At 33.9% G+C, this 11,805-nt stretch overlaps 1 non-coding gene across 1 annotated transcript; it reads left to right on the forward strand.

The window, feature by feature from the left end:
* Positions 1-2,265: 2,265 nt before the first annotated feature.
* Positions 2,266-2,371, forward strand: LOC140859507 (small nucleolar RNA R71). The gene has a single exon (XR_012143045.1). It is a non-coding gene; the product is annotated as a small nucleolar RNA R71 (small nucleolar RNA).
* Positions 2,372-11,805: the final 9,434 nt, after the last annotated feature.

Below are 11,805 nucleotides of genomic sequence, written 5' to 3' on the forward strand. Positions count from 1 at the left end.
TTAATCTACATTGTCCTCAATGGAGTAGGAAAGCAAAGAAAATAACAGGAGAGAGTGCACCTAGGATAATTTTGCTTCGGAAGTTGAAGATAGCTTCATTGATTAATAGGCTCTTATTCTAAATTCCTGCAGCTGCGGTAAAGTAAAAAATATGAAATCGTTGGGTTGCCTCTCAACAAGCGCTAAGTTTTATGTCTTCAGCCAGACGTCAAGTTTATTAACAGACTCTTCCATACAGAGTGGTCCTTTATTCTTTAAAAAAAATGATGATCAGTTAAAACAAAATAGAAGAAATTTGGGTTGCCTCCCAAAAAGCGCTAAGTTTTACGTCTTCAGCCAGACGTCATATGCAATAAAACCAATAAAAGATAAGCAATGGCTCATACTTGATTGTCCATGGAGGAGTGGTTTTATCATGTGGTGTATCCAACAATATGTTAACTTCTTTCATATATCCCTTAAAGTCATACACTCCAAAGTGAGCCAAGCAAGTATCTAAGGGGTCAGGTGCTAGAATTGTGGGTGTTGCATCTTCTATAATGTCTTCTAGTGTATCTACTTCGAAGCAACTATCCATTGATGGTCCTTGGGAAGCACCAAACACATTCAGTCTTAGTTTCTTATTCCCAAACGATACGTCCATGACTCCTGTCCTACAATTAATGCATACATTTGCTGTAGCTAGGAAGGGTCGTCCTAAGATAATGAGAATTTGTCTGGGGTTGCCACTTAATTCCATATCGAGAACTAGAAAATCAACTGAAAAGTAAAACTCATCTACCTTGACCAAGACATCCTCAAGCATTCCTCGTGATTCCTTAATTGATCTGTCGGCTAACTGCAGTGTGACTGATGTGGGTTTCAGTTCTCCGAATCCAAAAAGTTCATACACCGAACTAGGTAAAAGATTCACACTTGCCCCTAAATCCAGAAGAGCTTTTTCAATGTGATAATCTCCTATAACACAGGAAATGATGGGGGCTCCTGGGTCCTTAAGCTTTGGAGGAGTGGCATGCTGGACGACAGAACTAGCCTGTTCAGTGAGGCGTACTTTCTTTAGAATTTGTGATTTAGATTTACATTTTTGGGTACACAAATCCTTCAAAAATTTGGCATAAGCAGGGACCTGTTTGATTGCGTCTAGAAGGGGAAGATTAATTTGGACTTGCTTAAACAATTCCAACATCTCATCGAGTTTTTCTCCCTTCTTATCTGCAGGAATAGGGGCTTTCAGGGTATCCGGAAATGGGGCTTTAGGCAAGTAAGATAATTCCGGTGCAGTTGGTTCCTTCTCTATTTTCAGGTCCTCCTTGTTTTTGGATGATTTGGCTTCGGTTAGAGGTTTAGGGTCAGTCTCATTAGTTTTACTAGTGTGTTCAATGACCTTCCCACTTCTCAGAGTCATGATTGATTTGGCATGTTCAGAAAAAGCTTCTGGGGTATTAGAACTCTCAATCACAAATTGCCCTCTTGGGTTGCTCTCGGGTTGGCTAGGTAATTTTTCTCCTTCCCTCCTACTGAATGCAGTTGCTAGTTGACCTATTTGGGTCTCTAGCTTAGCAATGGATTGTGTGTGGGAGTTAAGGATCTGAGTGTTGACTTCTAATCATTCTAGTGCTTTCAGAACTTTTTCCTCAAAAGCTGAGCTGTGACCAGTAGTAGATGGTTGAGGAGCATTTTGAAATTGATGGTATGATCCATGCCTATATGTTGGGTCTTGATATTGAGGTCGAGGTGTGGCAGGACCAACCACTGATTGTGATCTCCAGGAAAAATTTGGATGGTTTCTCCAGTCGGGGTTATAAGTGTTCGAATATGGATCGTTTTCTGGTCTGCGAGCTTGTTGGACTTGCTGAACCTGCTCGTGCACAAACTCAGGAAATTGAAGTGCGGCTGGGCATTCACTAACAAAATGGTTCGGACTTGCACACAATGCACAAACTTCTTGGATTGGGTTAGGTGGAATCGGGGATTGTCCAGTATTTAGAAGACGATCTAATTTTTGAGACAGTTCATCTACCTTTTGATGGATATCTATGGCATTTCCTACTTCATATATTCCACCTCTTTTTGGGTTTAACATGGGTTTATCTCTAATAGAGGCAGACATATGATGTAATGAATTTTCACTTAAAATTTCAAACAGTTGCCATGCCTCATCCTCACTTTTCAGCATGAATGTCCCACTGCATGATGCATCGATCATTTGTCGATGTCTTTCAGAGAGCCCATCATAAAAATATTGGATTAACTGCCACTTGGGTACAGCATGGTGGGGATATTTTCTAATAAGGTCCTTTAATCTTTCCCATGTTTCATGAAATATTTCTCCATCTAATTGGGAAAAACTAGTTATGGCTTTCCTTATTTGATTCGTTTTTCCTATGGAAAAATATTTCTTGAGAAACTCTCCTTGCAGCTGGTCTCAGGTTGATATAGTCATGGAATCCAAAGTATGTAGCCAGTATTTGGCTTTGTCCTTAAGTGAAAAAGGGAATAATTTCAACCTAAGAGCATCATCGGAGAAGTTGTGAATTTTGACAGTTGAGCATATTTCAAGAAATTCTTCAAGATGTTTATAAGGGTCCTCATTACTAAGTCCATAAAATGAAGGTAACATTTGGATTATACTGGACTTAATTTCATATTGAGTGGCCTCCACAGGGGGCACTTGAATACAAGGAGAGTAGGTATATGTGGAAGGAGTAAAGTACTCCTTCAATTGCTTGGGTGGATCATTCTCCTGATTTCGGTCCATATTTTTACGTCTGTTGGCTCTAAAGGTTCTTTCTATTTCTGGATCAAAAGGTTGGATTTCTGGTCGTAACGATCTACGGCCAAGCATACACCTTACAATTATACTGTAGAGCAAACACAGAAAATTTTTTTTTTATAATATATATTTTTATAATAAAGTGAGAAAAGAATGAAGAAAATCTAAAGAGAAGAACCTAAGAATCTTAAATCTATGAAAAGGGAGAAATTAGTTAATGTTTAGATGTTAATTGCAATCAACTTAAACAATCGTAGACTCTCTATCCTAAGGTTAACTTAGATCTAGACAGCTCCTAACTTTCAAGACCGCCTTTGAGCACTCCAAGCTCAAGACTGACTAACTGACTCGGCCAGGTAAGCGTAAGATGTGGGAGGTTTTCTGCTCGTTGCTTTCCTTAGATACCAACTGAGTTGGCCAGGTCAGTCAACGGAACCAATTGAAAACCACTTTCTTTAACCACTTGCCTTAGACACCGAGTAATTAACCAATCCGCACTCGGTTCAACTCTAGAGCTTTCTTTATCCTATTGAGCTCGAAATTCCTAGGGCTGACGTCTAGTTGATTTTAAATTAAGGTCTAGGTTATGCAAATGCAAGGGGATGATTTGTGGGCCAAGGAAGGGTGATCAAATCCCCACCTTATCTGGTTAATGGGTTATTGCCCTTAAGATTGATTATGGAGATGCAATGCAAATAAACAAGGTGTCCAATCAAGTTAGAAATTTTTATATTTGAGGTTACGCTATTTTAGTTAAGTGTTATGAAATGTCAGTGGCTTCTTTTTTTTTTTAGTTTTGCAAGAAAATAAATTTAAGTGATTAAGTCTAAAAAGCAATAAATCACTAGGCTATAAAAAGTAGCAAATTATTCTAAGCAGAAAAATTTCTAAATAGTAAATTAGTTATGCAAGGTAATTATGTAATTATGCAAATAAGATTATCTAGCTAGAAAGCATTAAAAAAAAATTTTAAAACGAGAAATAAAAATTGAAAAGTATTTTTTTTTTAAAAAAAATTTTTTTTTTAATTTTTTAATTCAACCGTACCAAGATCCCCGGCAACGGCGCCAAAATTTGATGCGTAGTCGTTGATAGCACCAAAAATAACTCTACTCACTACGTAGGTAGGATGAGTCGAGATCGTATCCTCAGGGACCTTGGGCTAAGTTGAGATTGCAAGATAAAAGAAAGAAACATTATTTTTGATTTAGAAAATAAATTATCTTAAAATTAAGGTAATTAGAAAATAAAGAACTTAGGAGTTTTGAATCACTTTGCACTAGCAGAGTTGTATCTCTTTTTCTTTTTTTTTTTAATTAAATGGATGCGATTAATCTTAGAAAAAATACCTATCTTTCCTCGGCACGCTCCGTACCCATAGATCACGACGCATCTCCAGAAAGTATTGGGTAAATAACTCTTCTTTCCTCGGCACGCCCCGTATCCGTAGATCACGGTGCGTCTCCGGAAAGTAAAAGCTATTCCTAATATTAATCTAACAAGAAAGCATAAATAAAAACATATAAATGAGAGCAATTAAAGAACTCATGACAATTTAAATAAAAAACATAATCTTTATTGCATATAAAGAAATACAGGAAAGTTTAGAACAATAAACCATTTCTGTGTCGTTACAAAATTTCTTCTCCACTCCCGAGACTGCCAGCCTAGCTGCTCATGAAGTAGTCCCTTTCTATTCCTCTATGCAAGGCTCTAGAAGAATTTCTGGGCTCCCCCCTCTAATGGGAGTACAAAAGTCTTTTTATAGATATTAGGAGGGAGGAGTTTTACATGGTTTTTCGATGTAGGACTAAAAAAAAAATATAAATTTTTTCACTTGAGGTATTTCCAAATAAAAATTTTTTCCTTTAATTTGCTCGCCACTGTGTCTGCGGTGCGCGCCTGCTTGCATCCGTCCCGCCCGCATCCACGCTCACCCGCGCGCCCACGAGCTCACGCCGCGTCCATTCCTCACTCGTTCCGCGTCTTGCCCGCATCCGCGCCGCGTCCACGCCGCGTCCTCGCGTTCACGCGCGCCCGCATTCACGCACGCCCACGTTCACGCACACCCAGGGAAAATCAACGTGAACCAACCTTTTCACATACCAAAAAGAAACTTTTGTTTCTTTACAATGACATCTATATTCTTTTGGATTTCTTGCATAGTATCTTCATTTTCTATAATACCGGATGCGTCTTTCTTTTATTTTAATTTTATTTTAAATCTAAATTTCTTCAAACTTGAGTCTTTTTGATCTATGAATCGGACTCTTTGTATCGGCGATCATCTTTTCTGTAAAACATAAAAAGAAGCATCAAATTCTTAATAAATAAAATAAATTAAATATGATTTTCTGCTTTAAATGACTTAAATTAAGTGTTTATCAAGCATCTTCTAAAGAATAAAATTGTGAAACTCATAGGCCAAAGCGGATAATATCTCACGTGTCAAGCTATGAGTCTTTGACCATAATGATAGCACACTAGGTAAGGGACTATCCCTTCGACTATGGGCCTCCTTCTGCCTATGGTAAGAAGGGCAGCTTCCGTTCATACACAGAATTTTCCTTGTCTGAGAAACTATATTGTACCGTAGAAGAGAGGACATTATTAATCCCAAATTGGTTATGAGTCATGGAAGATTCTGACTTATATAAGAAGGATCATCCTTCTCATATGAGGTATCTTTTGATAGACAAAATCATGAGGCTCATGAGTTAGAGTGGGCAATACCTTACATATCGAGCCATGAGTGTAATGAAAGGCAAAGATAACATTAACTCACGTATGGGCATTATTAATCCCACATTGATTATGAGTCATGAAAAATTATGGCTTATATAGGAAGGGATAATTCTTCTGGCATCTTTTGAAAGATAAAATCATGAGGTCTATGGATCAGAGTAGGCAATACCTTACATGTCGAGCTATGAGTTTTGATCATAATAAAAGACAAAAAAATAATAAATAACTCAGGCATATGGAACTTAGAGACAAAAAAGAAAAAAAACAACGTCTCAGCCATTTAAGGCAAACAAGAGAAAAACAAATCATTCCAACGTGAACCGCAGAGAAGCCTACGTAAAATAATAGCTGTTGCATTTCATAGGGAGGTAGAAGAGAGAAGGTATCTCCAACAATTAATGGGCAATATTAGCACATAAGCGTGAAAGTAGTACAATAGGAATCAGTGATGGAATATCTTAGATGTTGAGGAGCTATTGAGTTACCTCGGACGTGGTCTGTAAATAGACCCCCATATGAGGGTCTATTTATAGAGTTTGTCATGTAACTCCTAGCCAAGCTTTTCTAATGGGCTTACCAATGGCTAGCATGATAAGACTCGTCCTAACTCTTATGGTTAGTTAATCAACAAAAGAAAGGCTAACACAATGGTCATGCTTCTCTTAGCTTAGGCTTATCTAATTGCTAGTGCAACGGCCCGCCTCTTTACTCATGCAATAATTAATAGGATTCTTTTGCATGTATACAATTGTAAAGATTTGAAAATATGTGGATGCCCTCACAAATTTTCTATTTACATATATATCCTTCTAAATTGTTTCTTCCACGTACATGTATACCTTTTGTAAAAATCAAGAATTACATGTATACTCTCATAAATTTTGTACTTACATGTATGCCCTTATAAATTATTTCACTTTGCATATATAACCTTCTAAATTATTTTGTTCCCTATATATCCTTCTCAATTATTTATTTTGCATGGATAACCTTAACTTAATAAAGGTACATGTGTGAAAAAAATATTTTATAACATAATACATTCAAATAGTAAATTTGCTAGGGTATACATATGGAAATAGTTTACAAGGTAGAACATGCAAATAAAAAATTTGTAAGAATATACATGGAAATTCTAAATATATGTAAGGGTATATATGTAAAAGGAATAATTTATAAAGGAATGCACACAAATAGTAAATTTATGAGAGTATACATATAATTTTAGATATTTATAAGAATATATACTAAAAAATCTTAGTTAATAACTGGATGAAATTAAAACAAACAGCTAGCTTAGCCAATTAATAAAGGTCTCTCCAATGGCTAGCATAATGAAATCCCTCTTAACTCAAGTTGTCAATAATATCAAAATAAAAAAATATGAGTGTCTATTTATGGTAAAAGGCCTATAGATAGATTGAACCAGAGTACACCAGTTGGAGAAGCCAAAAATGCAAATTCATTTGCATTAATTCTTTCAATATGGGATTAAAGATTTTAAAGAATAATAATTCATAATTTTATTTATTCTTACAAAAATAAGTCTTGAGATTTTATCATTCCAATGATTTAGATGTTAGTTATTCATACATGGACCTCCCCTTAAAAAAAAGTTTCAAATATATTTATACAGTAATGATAACTTAGAATTGGATTCTATTTATTAGATATAAGAAGAACAAATTCAGGAAGAACAAATTCAAAACGCACAATTTGTGGCAAGCTAACGTAGTTTTTTTCCTTGGATTGTTCTAATGTCTCTTCTTAACTCATGCAATAATTAATAGGATTTTTTTTTGCAAGTAAATAAAGAAAATATTTAAAAACTCATAACTCTTGCAATTATTAATAATTAAAGGGTATTTATATATTTTGGTTCATATAACTTTTAGATAGGCTTATCTAATGTCTAGCATAATGACGCTCCTCTTAACTTATGCAATAATTAATAGAATTTTTTTTGCATATATATTCTTATAAATATTTTAAATAATATGAATACTCTTGCAATTCTATTATTTCCATATATACCTTTATAAATTATTCTTTTTACATGTATAACTTTTATAAAAATCTAAAATTATGTGTATATCTTTAATAATTACATTCAAGGTTTTGAAACCTACAGATTAAAATGTACATGTTCGCACTTAATTGCTATCCTAGTTTCAAATAATTACTCTAATTCAATATAATTATTTAGTGCATTATTTATTTAATGTTGTTGCTATCATTTTAATTATTTTCTCCTTTTGCCAAATAATATAAGTAATCCTATTATTTTTAATGATAAGCAATAATTTTTTTATATAGCTAGAACGACCCTCACAAATTGCAGATACTAATTTGTTAAGAATCATTCGAATTGAAGCTATAGCGTCGTCATTTGCTAGAATCAAAATATTTGTGAGATCTGAGTCACAATTTATATCGATTAAATAAATTATCAAGTTCAATATATAATGATTGACGCTAATTTTGATTGGTTTCAATCAGTTCATCGGTGGTCAACAAGTATGATGATTATAATGGTTATCCTGTATGGATTTCCTGTAGATCTTATAGGTGGATTTAAAATACCCCATGAATTAACTTGGGTTGTAGGTATGGTTTTAGCTGTACTGACTGCATGGTGTATTTGATTATTCCTTACTCGGGACCAAATTAGTTATTGGATCGTAAAAATTGTGATAAGTATATTTGAAGCTATTTCTATAATAGGATCGCCTTTCGTAGAGTTGTTATGTGGAAGTTTTAGTGTGGGCTAATCCATTTTAACTCATTTTTATAGTTTACATACTTTTGTATTGCCTTTTCTTTTTGTCTTATTTATGTTAATGCACTTTCCAATGATGCATAAGTAAGGTATTTTGGATCCTTAATAGAGAAGATAAATCGTAGATATTTTTAATTAATCATATATCATATTGGGAAGGAATAATATTATTTCATTTCTACAAATATGAATTCATTGCCACAAATATGGATTATTGAAAAACTAAGACATGTTATATTATATTTAATTATGAATTTCATAAACTTGGTGCACTGTTATTATATGCCATTAATCAAATAGTTAAACAAATTAGGATCAAACCACATAAATTTGTTATGTCCAAAGGTCATTGATCAATAAATGGCTACTATTAATTATCACAGTGCCATCAAGTCTGAAAATTTCCAAGCTCATTTTTCAACAGACGATGCAGTCAAGTGAGATATTGGCTTATCATCTTTCGGTTTATCTCGACTACTAAATAACTTGATCCTAAACCCTCGTCTGAATCAACTTCTCAAACTGCCTTTGCACCGACCTTTCGAGAAATGAAGCTTCCATATCTCAGCATGAGCTCTTCAAGAAATAGATTTCCATTTTTGCCACAAGATTCTTAATTAGCGCTCACGCCCAAAACCGTTTGCGTAGGCTGGGGTCAAGGTTTTATGCTCATTGGGCTGCGTGAGGCTTGGAAAATAGGCGTATTTCATATATCGCTAGTGCTCGGCCTTGGGGCTAAAGGCCGGCCCAGCTTGGCCTGGTTCGATTTCTTTATTTTTCATATACTATTTATTTATAGTTGATATATTTATAGACTTAATTAATAATTATTGTTGATATGTGAATTTAATGGGAAAATATATACAAGAATGATACCCACGCGCAACACATGGAAGATAATAAAAAATATAAATATAAATTTGTATAATAGAATAAATAAATAATTTCTTAGAAAATAGAATAAAATAAATTATAAATGGAATATATTCAATAAATTAGTAACCATTGTGTGACATCAACCAGCATTTGAACTCTCCAAATCGCTTTGATCACCATGACGTTGACTACAGTGATTTTTTTTTTATTTTTTGAATATCAAATTTAAACAAGAGTTGACAAAAAATAATTAAGAAGAGTTTCCGTGTTTCTTAAAATAATTTGTAAGGGTTCAGCATTTTCCAAAATAATTAAGAAATTTCATCCCGATTGGCATGTATTTTTTTAGGATTTTTTTCTAATGTTAAACTTAAAGAGGGCTTGGCAAAAAATAATTAAGAAGAGCCTGTGCATTTCATAAATAATTAATAAGATTTTCTGTGTATCCTAAAATAATAAAACTTGCTACATGGAAGAAAATATTTTCTCAAATAATTAAGGAGGCTTTTCCTCTGAGAAATTTCTTAATGGATGACTTCAAATAATTCTTTCCTCATAACTTTTTCTAAAATGATGAAAAACATTTCAATGCCAAGTGATATTTTTAACAGATTTCGATGCATGCTTTAAAGCCATAGGTTCAAATTATTTGTGTATTTCATATATAGGTTCAATAAAAAATAAACAGAAAGAGTTTTTATGTTTTCTGAAATATCTAATAAATTTTCTCACAAAGAAAGATATTCTCTAAAATATTTAAGAAGCAAGCTTCATAAGATATTTTTTTCATCTAAGAAATTTCTATATAGATGGCTACAAATAATTTTTTCCTCATTTTCTTAATAATTAGGAAGAGTCTAGTGATGACATCTCTAATGGCTTTTGATGTATAGAGACTCTAAATATTCTCTAAAATTTTTACATCCCTAAAATACTTTATGCATATCTTTAATAGTCTCGGCAAAAAATAAATAAGGACATTTTTGTGTTTCTTAAAATAATAAATAAATTTTTATATGGAGGAAAGTATTTCGTAAAATACTTGAGAAATCAGGCTTTCTAAAATAATTTTTCTTCGATAAGAAATTTCTAAATAGATGGCTTCAAATAATCTTTCTCCTAAAATAATTAAGAAGAGTTTCATATATGGTAATATTTCTAATAGCTTCCAATATATAAGAACTCTGCATGAGAACTCTAAACCGATGGCTTCAAATATTTTCTAAAATTTTTGTATTATCTTAAAATAATTTCTATGTAGAAACTATAAATGTATGCCTTTCTATTATTTCTTTTTCTAAAATAATTTTTAATATATTTATAATTTTAGTATATATAAAAATGTTTAACATAGATAATTTTAACGTATCTAGATAATTTTTTAAAATTTTTTTATATAATTTAGACAATTTTTCTTTGACTTTTTACTAAATTTGCTAAATTTTGGAGATGAGTTGAGTTTTCCTTTCCTTTTCAAGAAGAGAAATTGCAAGTTGCTGGTGATATTTAATTATACAAATGTCACATTTTTTTTAAGCATTTTAAGTATTTTTTATATTTTTTTAAGAAAAAAAAGTTAGTCATGAAGTTCGAGGATCTCGACCTGAGCACAGCTCAATCTGGGCCAGCTCATTCTGGCCTACACAAGTTTCTCTTATGTTGCATTTGATAGGTGACAATCTATCCAGATTACCGATAATTTAAAGTGGGCCTACTAGATTATTTTGTTTGGTATGCTTTTTGGTTGACAATCCAGATTGTCTTGGCCCCTCTGTCTAGGTCTAAGACCCTCCGTCTATCTCAATGGACTCCTCTCATTCCTCCCACAGTCATAGAGATGATGATGAGGGCAACGACGATGAAGAGCACGGGCTCCTCGCGAACTCCAAGACCTTCAAGGAGAAGATTTTCAAGCAAAAGCCTGAGATCCTCTCATGCTACTCCGCTGCCTCTTTACTCTTCTCCAACTCTCCGTCGCCGACACCCCGTGCTTCTTTAGCACCTCCGTCCGAGTTGAGACCCTTGCAATGTCCATCTCCCCCCATCTCAATCTACATTTGCGATCTCGTTTGGAGGCCCCATGGACTGGACCACAAAAGTGCTCTTATTGCCAATGGCAAGTGCGAGGCTAGCCTATGACCAGATCTAGTCGGCGGGCGGTGGCTAGCAATGGGGCTGACCTTCAAGGGAGAGCACCAGGCCAAGTTTTTGGTCATGTTCAACATGTGAGGTTTATTTTCATATACACATCGCTGTTGGATCAGGCAAGGGCCACTGCAGTTTTTATTTATACCAAACACACAGTAATTTGATTTAGAGGTATTTTAAAAATTTAATTTCATATTGCTAATAATCTGATTGTCATATCAAACATGTCAATCAAAATTTTCAATAATTTTTACTGTAGCATTATCTATGTTTATCAAATACAGTAATCAATATTAATAATAATTTAATAATGATAATCTACCTTGAAGGTAATCTATATTACCCTGTCTATCTGGTGATGCACCAAACACAACCTCTAGGATATCGTGATGGAAAAGCACACAAGCCACTAGGGCTAGAAGTGGACTAGACTGAGTCGGACCATACCCCTATCCGAGTCCATTCGAAAAAAATTTTCGAGCTT

Source organism: Elaeis guineensis, chromosome 7, assembly GCF_000442705.2.
Source record: "Elaeis guineensis isolate ETL-2024a chromosome 7, EG11, whole genome shotgun sequence".
Taxonomy (NCBI): Eukaryota; Viridiplantae; Streptophyta; class Magnoliopsida; order Arecales; family Arecaceae; genus Elaeis; species Elaeis guineensis.